The sequence below is a fragment of the Apodemus sylvaticus genome, chromosome 11 (assembly GCF_947179515.1).
Source record: "Apodemus sylvaticus chromosome 11, mApoSyl1.1, whole genome shotgun sequence".
Lineage (NCBI taxonomy): Eukaryota > Metazoa > Chordata > Mammalia > Rodentia > Muridae > Apodemus > Apodemus sylvaticus.
In genome coordinates, this window is record NC_067482.1 from 4,144,653 (window position 1) to 4,158,670 (window position 14,018).

The window sequence follows — 14,018 nt, forward strand, 5'->3', positions numbered from 1 at the left end:
TAAGGCCACAGTGTACAATACTGCTCTCAACACTGGTCTCTTGGAGATGTAACGGCTACACTATGAAACGCAGTTAATATACATCTGCTGACACAGCTTTTGTTTCTGGTAACTTCCCACAGGCAAGTTACATCCATGAAGATGAGTGACATTCTACAGTACCAGGCTTGGAGACAGTCTATCCTGAGCCTTACCATTATATACGGATGCACAGTGCTTAACACACACGCACACACACACACACACACACACACGCGCGCACGAGATCGCTAGAATCATAAAAGAATAAGGCATGATTATTCACTTTTGTACGTTTGTAACACGCTTTGAAGATTCCTAAAAATAATTTGGCTTAACAGAAGTTCAAGGTCTCACCAGCTCTTTAGAAGTCCAACTGCGACGCAAAATGAAATGTGTCATCTATAAATAGAAACTTGTAGATAGACATATTTTATAGTTAAAAATCACAAAGGTGGAACCTGTTCACACAGAAATCTAGGAACTAAAAATAAGCTAGGGCATAATAGGTAGGAGGTAGGCACTCTCTCTCTGTGTAAATCCGTCACACCTCCACTCAACCTTTCCCCCTGCTTGCTCAGAGCTGCTTGCTACAAATGTGGGCTGGTGTGTGAACACGTGTGCACACGTGCACGCAGGCAGAGTATCTGACAAGTAACCTCAAGTAATGTTTAAACAATATGGAGAGAACATATTAACTCTGCCAGGTCTTACAATAAAAAATAAATTGCACTTAAATACCAGCTTACAGAGGGCCACTCTGTGGATATATTGGACCTACTTTTTTGGGGGGTAGCATAAAAAGTTCACCTCGTGATCTAAGCATATTTCTACGTTTTTAAAAATACATAATAATCGTTTGTCAAATATGGTCACTATAGGATCAACATGCTATTCCTTAGTTACCCAGGCAAGCACACAGCCCCTGAAACTGCTGACTTAGAGCTGAGTGGAGGGGGTGCGGGGAGCCCTCTGGGGTTTCCTTTATAAGAGGTCTTCATCTGTAGACACACATGGCTTCCAGGGAGGACAATCTGAGGACACCTGTTACTGGAAATGCAGTGTTTTCCTTTTGTCTTTGACAGGACCTCTTAGGCCATTTAAGTGAATAGATTCCCTGACCTACAGGATATGTGGTGACTTAGATGCCCTTATAAGCATATTTATACCACTCGCACACAAACAGTAAACATATAACACCATTAATTTTTATATAATGCCATTTACTTACTATTGTGCTGGAAACAGACATTAACTTTATGCCTTTGGTTTACACGTTTTTTCTCAATTCACTTCTGGCAAATTCTTTTTCTTGATGTGATTCCTAGCTGGTTGGTTCGGGTCCATTAGGACAGTGTCTCAATTTGTAGCCCAGGCTGGCACTGACTTCATTATCCTCTTGCCTCAGTTTCTCAATCGTGAGGATGAGAAGCATGAGCCACCCAGCCCTTGCCCTGCCTTATCACTATCAATGACTATTGATTTTTCTAAATCCAACAGAAAATGGGTTTGTTCACAACTCCTAAATTCAGGGTCAGCGGACCTGCCTAAAAACCAGTATTTAGAGAAAGGGTGTGTGGAGCTTTTCCAGGTTCTGAACGTTGACACTCAACAGATAAACAAGAATCACACGTCCCTGCTCCTCCCAGATGTCCTTCCAAGCATCTCCTCTTGGACCCTCCTGCCACTACTGATGCCAAGGCTCCCTGTGAGACAGCAGCAGTAAGAGATGATGAGAAGGAGACAGGGGCTGCTACAGCAAAGGATGCAGCTTGTGGCCTAACCCAGCAAACACTTCTCTCAGTCCTGAAGGCCAGAGTCTGAGGTCGGGCGCCATCAAGGCTGAACTCTGGTGAGGGCTCTTCCAGGCTGTGCCCGTGCAGGCAGGAAAGGCCAGGAAAGCTCTTTGGGCTCCTTTTACAAGGGTATGTGTCTTACCTGTGAGGACGAAGCCCTTCCCTTAATAACAGGTCCCTGGCTTTAGGTTTCAACAAAGACATCTGGTGTAGAACATAAAGATTTAGGCGGGAACGGGAGTCCATCTGCTTCCAGAACGTATTATCTCAATAAGAAGTTCAGCATGTTCAGAAAGGCATCAACAACTCACAACACCGATTCTGCTACCAACGCACAAGAACCCACACTGTTAATGACATTGCTCCACAGGTGTACCCCAGAGGGTCAGTTCCCATCACCTCTTACTAAGGTTACAGAGTTAAATCGCCAGGGACCTAGAGCAGAACCCAGGACAACATTTTGTATCAATTGTTTGTATCTAAAAATGTTGCCCCTGACAGCACTGATGGGTCTTCTACTGCAAGGGCCTGGCATCTACTCCAGGGAGAGGATGCCTGGCTTGGGGACTGAACGACCCCCACCAACTCTGGAGAATATTTCCAGGTCTTCTTTCACTTCGTTTGCAGGTGACACTCTCTGCTCCCGGGGGAGCACTCAGGAGGCAGAGGCAGAGGCAGGTGGATCTCTATGAGTTCAAAGCCACCCTGGTCCACAGAGTGAGTTCCAGGGCAGCTAGGGCTACAGAGAAACCCTGTCTTTAAAAAAAAGTCATAGATATATAGATAGCTTTGAGTTTATCTGTCAAGCACCTGAACTTTGTATCCATGCTCTAGGCCACAGAAAGCCCTGTGCTCTTGAAGTGTGCCAAGCCTCAGGCCTCAGGACCTCAGCAGTGTTTCCCTCTGCGGGGCTGTATCCACAGATCCTGTTACCCCCTCTGCTGTCTCTCCACTTCAGTCTCCCTCAACGACTATCTTCCCACAGATCCCTTCCCAGCCAGCCTCTGCCCACTGCCATGTTTTCATAGCCCTTGTAACCATCTGAAGCCCAGGCTTCAACGATTAATCCACTTGTGTATCCAAAAGGTAAGACCTTAGCATGCAGGAGAGTGCCCAAAGTCTCTGTGTAATTTACCTTTACATCAAAACAAAACACCCACACTGGACTCTGTCTCTACGGTCCTAGAACTTTCTATTTAGACCAGGCAGGCCTCTAGCTAAAAGCTAAAAGGTCTCCTACCAGTACGTCTCAGCGGCTAGGATCCAAGGCGTGTGTGTGTGTGCGTGTGTGTGTGTGTGTGTGTGTGTGTGTGTGCGTGTGTGTGTGTGTGTGTGTGAATCATGTCCTGCTGGCCTGTTTGTAAAGTGCAGTACAAGTGGAGTTCAGGTTCCTGGCTTAGCGGCAGCAGCCCTACTTAAAAGGGCCCAGTGCTTTCTGTGTCCTGAGCATCCTACCAGCCAGGACTCATGGCGGACGGGCTGGAAGCCTCCCGTTTGGAGCCAGGGTGGGGAAGACCTGGGCAACAAGCTGCATCGCTCGTGGCACTCAGTTTTTCATCAATTCTCAGGTAACAAGCATTCCGCACAGGGAGATGGGGGACAAGAGACCAAAGGTCAAAGGCCACTGTAGGAGAGAGAGCACAGGCCAGGAGAGTAACCATAACAGCAGCGTTCTAGAGCAGGGTTCTTCAAGCCACGAGGACAGGCTAGGACGCCTGTCCAGAAACTCATAGCTGAGCCATTAGATCTGATGGAAAGCAGGATTTTAGCTCCGCACCAGACACTGCAATAGTGTTGGGTATTATGGTAATTATAATTGATATCATGGTTACTATGACTATTAATAAGAGAACCCTCCATCAGATGTTTTCCTAGCAAAGTATTCCAATTAACACATGAAAACTGAGCAGTGAAAATAGAAAACCCGCCATCAGGCAAACGCCGTGGAAATGGCTGCCGAGGGAGCTCAGTGGTCAGACGGACAATGAAAGGCAAGGCACCAGCAGGGCCCACAGTGTTTGTCCATCACACACTTACCACGCAGGGAAACCAGCAGCTTTACAATGGACTGAGCTCAGTCCCTATTACGTGCCGTCCCCAGTGACAAGATCCATCAGCGTTCCGGCTGTGTGTCTTAATACGATAAACTGGGGAGGCAATGGCACCTGTGTGGCCTCTTAGCTAAAAATGTGAGGCTTCCATCCAAGCACGGGACACCAGAATGCCCGAACCGCAAGGGTACAAAATACCTCGCTGGCCAGAAGGCCTCAAGACAATCTGAGGAACTATCAGGCCTGGCGGAGGGGGCAGGTGAGGAGCTGTGTGAAATCTGCACAGACCAAGGACTGATGGGAAATTTGGTTACATTTGAAGATGACCTGATTGGTCAACATGGATGCTACCTTCCGCTTCCGCCATTTCGAAACACACGTGACACTAACCTCAAGAGAAGCTGGGTAAAAGGTTATCTGAGAATTCCATGCGTGACTCTTCCTTAAGTCTAAAATGTTTCAAAACCAAACACTGAAATACTGGATGTAGTAGAGCCAGGAACTGGAGATTCTGACAGAGATACAGGGGATGAGAAGAAGCTGAGTCAGACCTGAATTTTGGCTTCTGGGATTCTAGGCCAAAGGACATAAGGAAAATAGACAAAAGTGTGCAGAGCCCAGGGCTACGAATACCAGAACCTTGACTCTCCCCAGAAGGAGGACTGTTCTGGTTTGAGCAGTGGCTCTAGGGTGGAGTTGGTCCAGTTCCTGGTGATTCAGCTGCAGAGCTAAGAGCATTCGCTAACAAGTCCTTGCAACACGGAGGCCCCAGGCCTGGATGTCTAGGGTGTGGTACACCTCCTCCTCCTCCTCCAGTGCTCCCGGAGCATTTCGGGTGAGGGTAGAGGAGAGGGGACTGCGGTCTCACTGTTTAGACGAGGCTAGCCTTAAATGCATAATCCTTCTGCCTCAGTTTTCATTGCATTGTGAGTTTCTGGAGCCTCCTTTTAAAAATAAACATTTAAGAAAATACAATACAGTTTGAGGCTTACAGAAAGCTTATATGAGTATCACCAAGGGTTACAATTTACCTTCTACTCGGTCTCCCCTATAGTTAAGGTCTCAAGTCAGTATAGTGTACTTGTCAAAATGCATTCAATAGAAAAAGCAAGGCACAGTCCATATTCTGTTCATTTCCTAAGGTTACTGTTTATCCAGGATCCCGCACAAGGCAAGCGGCGTTCACCTCTGTGTTCTTCTGAGGTTCCTATTGTGTCCTACAATTCCTTGGCTTTCTTCCGTTTGATAGCCTTGACCATTTTGAGAAGCACTGGTCAGGAATTTTGTTGGAAGACCTTCCACTGAGGTCTGTCTAAGGCTGAGTTTCCGGAGGTGGAAGGTCACCCCACTTTTGGCTACGAACAAACGTGTGGCTTTGTTTTGCAGTAAAAGTCATGGTGTATACGGTGTATGTATGGTGTGTATGTATGTATGGTGTGTATGTATGTATGGTGTATGTATGGTGTGTATGTATGTATGGTGTGTATGTATGTATAGTGTATGTATGGTGTGTATGTATGTATAGTGTATGTATGGTGTGTATGTATGTATGGTGTGTATGTATGTATGGTGTGTATGTATGTATGGTGTGTATGTATGTATGGTGTGTATGTATGTATGTATGGTGTGTATGTATGTATGTATGTATGGTGTATGTATGGTGTGTATGTATGTATGGTGTATGTATGTATGGTGTGTATGTATGTATGGTGTATGTATGGTGTGTATGTATGTATGGTGTATGTATGATGTATGTATGATGTATGTATGGTGTGTATGTCATCTGGTCAACCTCAAACATTTCCCTTCATTAAGTGGGCTGCACGCATGTCATTTTACAGGCTGTGAACACACCCTGTTTGAAAATAAAAGTCAAAAGGGACTAATGATGCAGCTGGTGACAGACACTCGCCCATGTCCCCGTCCTTGTCCCTGGGAGACAGGCCATCTTAAAAGCACAATTTCCTGTGAAGACCAAGTCAAGGAGAAGTCATCTAAATGTCCAAGAAAACACCTGTTCCACCCTAGAAAGACCCATGTAACAGAAACTGGAAGACAAAACCTGTGACTGTTTGTCTGCTCGGCCTCCATCATCTGAAGCCTGAGGGAGGAGGCGCTTTCCTCTCCAGGGCTAGGGTTCATATCAGAGAGGACAGACAGATGCACCCAAAACAGCAGCAGGAGGGTCCTCAGAGCTGGGAACACTTGGTGCTGCTGGGTATCGCCACTTGATGTCCTTTGCCAGAGGCTGGACCACAGCGAGACCTTCCAGCAGACAAATACGCAGCTACCAGAACACACGGATACAGTTATAAAACTACTGAGTCCTAACATCGTATCGTTTGTATGAGGGAGAAACAAAATGGGGGAGCAGAGCACTAGTGAGCATGGCTGAGGTCCTGGGTTCAATTCCCAACCGTTAACAATGAAGGAAGAGGGTCTGTGTCAAGATCTGAATTTTCTTGGTCATTCCTTAAAGGAAGACGGATCCCCGGGCTCTCGAGAGGGGTATTTTCAGACAGAATAAACACTGTGTGTGGCGCTTTTGGCGGGAAGACCCACGTGAGTGGGCCTCACATACACAATGCTGACTCTGCGCCTTTTGTGTCTTAGGTCAGAAGGACCACTGCCCGGTGTGACTGAGGAGCGCTTGTGCGAAGTAGTCATGGGAAATGAAGTGCAGGGAAAGGTTTATTTAGCGAGGGGTCAAAGGGCAGGGAAACCCAAAGGGAGTTCACCTTCACTTAGCAGAGTGATAGAGAGTGCAGATTCACTGACAGGAAGGAGCTTTAGAAAGTAAAAGTCCCAGCTCTGAGACAGAAAAGCTGGGCATGGTGGCTCTTGTCGGCTGGAAGCTTCACTCTGGAGGGTGAAGGTGAAGGTGAAGCCGGAGCATGAGGCAGGAGAGTGGGGGAGCTTGTGGGGCAGAGGAGAAGGTGGGGCTGGGGCAGAAGCAGCAAAGGTTGTGTTCCAAAGGGGCCATCTCAGCGGGAACTGTGATAGCTTCAAACTGAAACAAAGTCCGGGACACCAAGGTCGCACCGGGTGCAGCGGGAATCCCAGTGTGTTATCTAGTTATTCATTTGCAGACTGCTCTTCTGGGGTGAGGCTGTGTGTGCTGGGGCTTAATAAGCCGCACTCTCTCTCCACCCTCCCAGCTCTCGGAGTAACTATCTAGTTCCAATTCTTGGAATAACTATTCTTGTTCCCAATGGAGACTCGGACATACAGACAAGAGGAAAGCTTAGAACCAGAGCTCATTTGCTGAATTCCAAGGCTCTAACGCCCCAAGTAGCTGCCCCAGGGTCAAGTGTGAAAAGGCAGGCAGCACCTCAAAGGCACTGCACTGGATGCCCTGCCCCGCCCTGCCCTGCCCCGCCCCGCCCTGCCTCCACTAGGGCAGGAGCATCCTAGGATGCAGCTTCTGACATGTGGATGTGGATAAACACAGCACTTAGAGGAGTGCTACGCAGGTGTTTGGTATTATTTTTAATTATTAAGTGGGAGTTTTCCTCCAATGACTAATATCAGGAAATAGAAAGGGCCCCACCTCACCTAGACTACTTCTTTTGTAGCCCACTCTGAAGATGAACTTATTAAATAAAGGCTTCCTGTAAGAACATTTTCCCTTAAGGCAGGATTAAAAAACAAACAAACAAGAACTGTGCATACACTCCTGGGCCTGGGAGAAAATCGCTCCCATAGTTTCAGGTGCAGGCTGCGGCCTGGGAGGCGCTCCTCCAACACAATGACCTACTTTCCCAGCAGTGAGGAAGCACAGGAAGGTTAGCATACACCGCCAGCCTGCTGCTTTGTCTTCCTGCAAACCATACCTGGAGACCATAAGCAATACCGACTAGAGAGAGGGGGCAGAGGTCTCCACCCTGGCCGGGGCTGCAGTCGGCCGAGAGCCCGATGCTAGAGGCGGCGGCCATCAGGGCTTTCCAGAGCACCCTGCTTTCCAAAGTCCTGTCCTCACTGACAGCCACACACAGTTGTGTGTGGAACAGACACTGACGAATTATTTTTACAAAGGAAGTAATTAAGGCCCCTAGAGACCTGCATCTGCCTCACGGTCACCATGCCAGCAATGCCGCTAGCACTATATATAAGACGCTGTGGAGCACACTGGGGGTATCCATCTGCCCCCTCTGATTTCCTACTTGTCTTCCAGACAAACCCTGTGAGCAGAACTAGTCCCCACAGCCCAGAATTCACAGCAGAGGCCAGTACCTCCAGGCCTCGCTCTAGCAAAAGGTTGACTGAGGGGATTTTGGCAATTCCTCCCCTCCCCCTTTAGCATCTCAAAAGACCCAAGAGCCCACTGGTTTCTGTCTCACCTTGACCTTTGACCTGGGTGTGAGTTTCTTTTCATTCTCAAACCTGAACCCCTGTGGTGATCCCACAACTTCTCCAATGGAACACCACAAAACCATCAAAAGCAGTTTCTGGAAGCAGCCTTTGGGATGGGCCTTTACAAACCCCAGTACTTTCTAAAGCTAGTTCAGACTCTCAGGGCTGGAAGCCCTCACCTCAAGTCTTTCCTCCATGTGTCTTAGGGGCACCTATGAACAGAAGCCCCGAGTACTTCTGGGGCCGTTCTGGTGCTTGGCCTGCCTCCTCCTTGCTCCTGTGGCCTATTTTCCCAGAGCTGGATTAAATGTCACTCATTCTACAAGAATCACTATCACAACTGTACACTGATTTCTATCTTGTAATCAATAGTTAGAACTCAATGAACATTAAATTTCTGATACCAGTATTTTACTGGGAACACACAGATGGGATATTTTGCTACAATGAAAATTATCACATAGTAAAAAGTTCACATTATAGAATGTGCATGAATGTCTCCTAAGGGCACAAAATGAATGTCTGTGTGTGTGTGTGTGTGTGGTGTGTGTGTGTTACACATGTTCCTATGGGTGGTGTAGACGTGTGTGTAGATGTGCACACACTGGAGGAGAAACTGTCTTCCAGAATTACTCTCCACCTCGTTTTAGAGGTGAGGCCTCTCACTGACTATGAAGGGTCTCATCCATTTGGTCAGGCTGCCAACAGCGGGTGTCCACAGGTCTCCACCCCCACCACCACCAGGAATACAGATGCCCACTGCCACCGTATCAGTGGTGTTTCAGGTATTTGGTCACAGCTACATTGAAATAACGAACATAGTACTATAACTTTTAAAAAAAGATTTATTCTAATTTTTATTTCTGGGTCTGCCAGCTTTATACCAGTGCCTGGAGAGGCCAGGAGAGGGTGGAGACTTCCCTGTTGACGGGAGTTACACACAGCTGTGTGTGATTGGACGGACATGCGTACGGGGGAACCAGACTCGGGTCCTCTGGGAGAGCAGCAAGCACTGTTAGCTGCTGAGCCATCTCTTCATGCCCTCACATGCATTTAGAAAACTTTCTATGGGCCAGCTAGATATCTCAGCTAATAGTTAAGAGTGTCCTGCTCCCACAGAGGACCCTCATCACAGTGGGCAGTCAACAACCACCTGTAACTCCAGTTCCAGAGGATTCAATGCCATCTGGCCTCCAAAGGCACCAGTACACATGTGTTCGTATATACATACATACAACACACACACACAAAATTAATAAAAATAAACCTTAACAATTAAATAAGCTTTCCAAAGTTTGCTCAATACATGGTGCAAAATAATCACACAGTAATCTGATGAATAATGAATAAATGAATGATCCACCAGGTGCACAGGGGTGTCTCCTCTGTTCCCCTTTGTGTTTGTGGGCTCCACACAGGCCTGGGTATACAATGGGTGTAACACATCTGCCAACAGCCAGTACTCTAGATGACACTGTCTCTCAACTGTGGGGAGGTCAGTCTCTGGTCCCGGTGTGCGTTGGAAAGGCCTGTGAACGGTTTGTAATCACACACAGCCGTCCTGCATCCTGCTACAATGGGCATAAAGCCTCTCCCCACCCTTCCTGGCAGCTGCTCCTCCTCACACGACTTGGCCTTCCAAACCCATCACCTAGGCCCAAGGCAAATCGCTTCCTGAGTACAACATAGCATTAGTTCACAGAAAGCCTTCAAGGCTTCAAGTGAGCAAGGCCAGCTCTCTCAAGTACACATCCTCAGTGTGGCCTCGCTGCTCTCAGCCACAGGTGATAACTCTCACTTCACTCGCCTTCTGTTGGGAAGGAGAAAGCACAGGGGTCCCAGAGTAGCTGGACTTCTGACTTCTCTCAGGCCCTTTCCCAAAATTCCCTGGGGCCTGGAGTCTGGGGCCTGGGGCCTGGGGCCTGGACAGACTTAGCACCTAGTTTTGTATTTTTTGTCTCCATACTCCCTGGCATTTCTACCTGCTTGTCTGTGTATGTGCACATACAAAGATTCATACTGACAGTCAAGCCTGCAGATCTAGAACGACCTAGGAGATAGCCCTCTGTGCACGCCTGCGAGACACTGCTTCTGCTATCTATATTAAGTTAATCGAAGTGGGAGGACCTATCTTGGCGGTGGGAGGCACAATCCCAGGGGCTAAGATCCTGGACTTGATAAAAAAGATAAAGTCAGTGGAGGCCCTGCTTTCCAGGATGGATCTGATGCCTCAAATTCCTGGCTTGTCTTAGCCAGGGTTTCTATTCCTGCACACACATCACCACCAAGAAGCAAGCTGGGGAGGAAAGGGTTTATTCAGCTTACACTTCCACACTGCTGTTCATCACCAAAGAAGTCAGGACTGGAATTCAAGCAGGGCAGGAAGCAGGAGCTGATGCAGAGGCCATGGAGGGATGTTCCTTACTGGCTTGCTTCCCCTGGCTTGCTCAGCTTGCTCTATTATAGAACCCAAGACTTCAGCCCAGGGATGGCACCACCCACAAAGGGAACCACCCACAATGGGCCCTCCCTCCTTGATCCCACAAATGGATCTCATGGAGGTATTTCCCCAACTGAAGCTCCTTTCTCTGTGATAACTCCAGCTTGTGTCAGGTTGACACACAAAACCAGCCAGTACTCCTTCATTCCCTATGATGGACTGTACCCCAAGCTGTGAGCCGAGATGCCCTTTCTTCTTCCAGTGGTGTGGGTCAGGTGGGTTACAGGAACGAGCCTCACATAACTTGATGAGGCAGCTGTCGGCCCCCTGGTGTATTCTATTTCCGCTAGCTTATCATGCTACCCCTCCCACCCGCTCACACTATCCACCCCTCCCCCTCATGCGGTCTATTTACCTAACGTTATTCCCCCTCACCTGTCCACACCGCCTGCTCCTGCTCTCCCTTCCTCCCACAGCTTCCCTTCATCTTATAGAGATGGTTTAGACCCCAATGCCTCGCATCTCACTGATGAAGGCGTAGACCCCAGCTTGGCAAGCAGACATTGAGAGCGTGCAACTGTGTGTCCTGAAGTTAAGCCTCCAGGTCTCTGATCCGCGGACCTGTCCGTCCCCCTTCCTTCCCCCTCTTGTTTCCAGTTGAGGCAACCGAGCATCCCCAACCAGGCACTCCCACCGCTCACACAAGCAAGGGGACCAGAACCTCCAAACCTATCTGCCCTTTTGTTGTTGCAATTCGACCTGAGCTTGGTCTGCTTCTGATTTGGGCTGCTAAGCTTGGCCAGAGAACGCAGTATTCATGCTGACAGCGACTGTTTTCAATCTGAACACTAATCTCAGGTGAGTACTTAGCCAGTCCGGCAAAACTCACGTATTTCCTGGCTTCCCCAATCTTCCCATTCCTAGATGTCTGTGATATGCATGCTCCTTTCTTTTAAAAATTTTTGTCCCTGGCCAAAAACACACAACATTTTTATTTTCCCTTTTAAAAAAATGCAGATAGTAGAGGATTTCTGTCCTCCATTCTACCAGTGTCTCTTCATTGATACAGATTCTCCTCTCTCTGTGGACAAACTACCCATCCCCCCCCGCCCCCAGCCCCACCTAAAGGAACGAATGCTAGATCCCAGCTTCTACACCATTGTTTCTCCAGCAATGGCTTCCCAAGTCACCAGCATTCCCTGCTCTCCCGACCAGTGACTCCGCCAGGTTCTACATCACGCCTCTGGTCCCTTTCATAGAGAAGTGGCTCCCAAAGAGATGCTCCACATGTGCCGACTCTCCCAAGAACACAGCCTAATCAGACTTACCCCCAACACCGGACCAGAATATCCGCTACCAGTACCACAGCATCACTGCTGGTCCTCAAATACACCAGCCTCCTCCTCTCTGGAGGCCACATGGTGGCTATGCACTGTCCCACAGCTCATGCCGCTGACCACGCTCCCCTCTCAAATACAGCTGGGCACCCCCAGCCTCTCCTTTTACTTCTCCACACAGCAGGGAACACGCACAACGTATTAGAAAGATTTGTCTGTTACCCATCTTACCCTCGCCTCTCTGCCTTGTTAGTCCGTGAAGTTTTAATGTCACTATTGCGGAAGGTATTTACATTCATGTGGTTTATTTGTCTTCTAAGGTCACAGAATACTTCCAGGATTGTGTTGAGGCCGATAGCTGAAGATATATGATTTGGACCAGTAAGGTATCTTGGTGGGCAAAGGCACTTGCTGCGCATGCCTGGCGACCTGAGTTTGATCCCTGGAACCCACACACAAAATCGAGATATGGCGGTACACACCTGGCACTTTTACAGAGATGAGAGATGGGTCCAGGACCCTGAGGGCCAGTTGGCCAGAAGCATGCAGCAGACACACACACACACACACACACACACACACACGCACACACCACCACCACCACCACCACCATTATCATCATCCATACAGTCATTTTGAATGTTTTTGATGTACATGTAATTTACACTCGATTATGATCTCCTTCCTGTAGGAGACATAGCTGTAGCTGGGAAAAGTTCTAGGAAGCAATTTAAATGTGTCACTCCAACGTGAACACCACCTAAGCACAGTCCATACCTGTGACGCAGACTTGTGAAGACCCTACCATGAGCTCTCTTTGATCAAATATGGCAATCCCTCTAAAGCTGACATCTTTTGAACGGCTCAGCTCGGGCTCCTCCCCAGCCCCGCCCCCACCCAGGCCTCTCAAGCCTTAGTCAGCACAGTCAGCACTTTGTTCAAACTACTGTCCCGGTAACGTGATGCAATGTTGTTCCCCCCTAAGCAGCTTGGGGTAAACTGGTGTCAAAATAAACAATGTATTCTGAAAACACCCTGTTCCATCCCATGGCCTGGCTGTTGTATTGCAAGAAGACCAGCCGATTAGTACATCTAACTGAAGAAAATACTTAAAACTCTACAGGACAACCTCACTACTCAGGACATAAAGGGGCGGTGCCTGTTAACTGGAATATTATATAATCATGAGACGGTATGGTTACTAATGCAGTGCTTTAAACACACTAACGGGACAGGGCTAACTGCATCATACAAAGAGAAAAAGATAAATCTCAGAAAGAGAGAAAGATATTAGTAGTGGCTTCGATGGGATTTTAAAAGTTACTTCACAAAACCTTTCCATAATTGTTTTTATCATTTTTAAATGTGTAAATAAATTTTAAATAAAAGCATTGTTTTACCACATCATATTGACATAATTCAACTGAATATTCTTCCTTATAAACTACTTGAGATTCGAAGCTATCTCTTTTTAAATATAAAGGGGTTTTTTTGGTAAGATTAATTTATTTATATGCATACACTGTCACTGTCTTCAGACACACCTGAAGAGGAAGAGGGCATCAGATCCCATTACAGATGGTTGTGAGCCACCATGTGGTTGCTGAGAATTGAACTCAGGACCTCTGGAAGAGCAGTCAGTGCTCTTAACCGTTGAGCCATCTCTCCAGCCCGAAGCTATCTTCTGATCTAGTCTGTCTTTGTCTCTCTCTCCTTTCTCTTTAATTTAAAGCAGTATTCTGTTGGTGACTTTATTTCCCAAGATATTTCATTACAGAGGGATGATAAATTCATATCACAATGAAGTGAGCGGTTCACGTGCTCTCTGAAAATTCCACAGCACACCTAGATTTCTGTAGAATAAGATGGGGTGACCGCATAGAACCTAGTAAGTACTCGGCCATGCATCTCTATCACAGATGCAAAGTGTCTAGTGCTTTGTAGAAAGGTACAAACGTTACCTCTAGTCCTCAAAAGCTAATGGTCTAGAAGCGATAGGATATACACACCTGTCACACTCAGT

General features: G+C 47.6%; 1 protein-coding gene across 4 annotated transcripts in view; it reads right to left on the minus strand.

The window, feature by feature from the left end:
• Lrrc8d (leucine rich repeat containing 8 VRAC subunit D) overlaps positions 1-14,018 on the minus strand; it is a 113,149-nt gene that overhangs the window by 31,808 nt on the left and 67,323 nt on the right. The gene's annotated exons all lie outside the window — the stretch shown is intronic.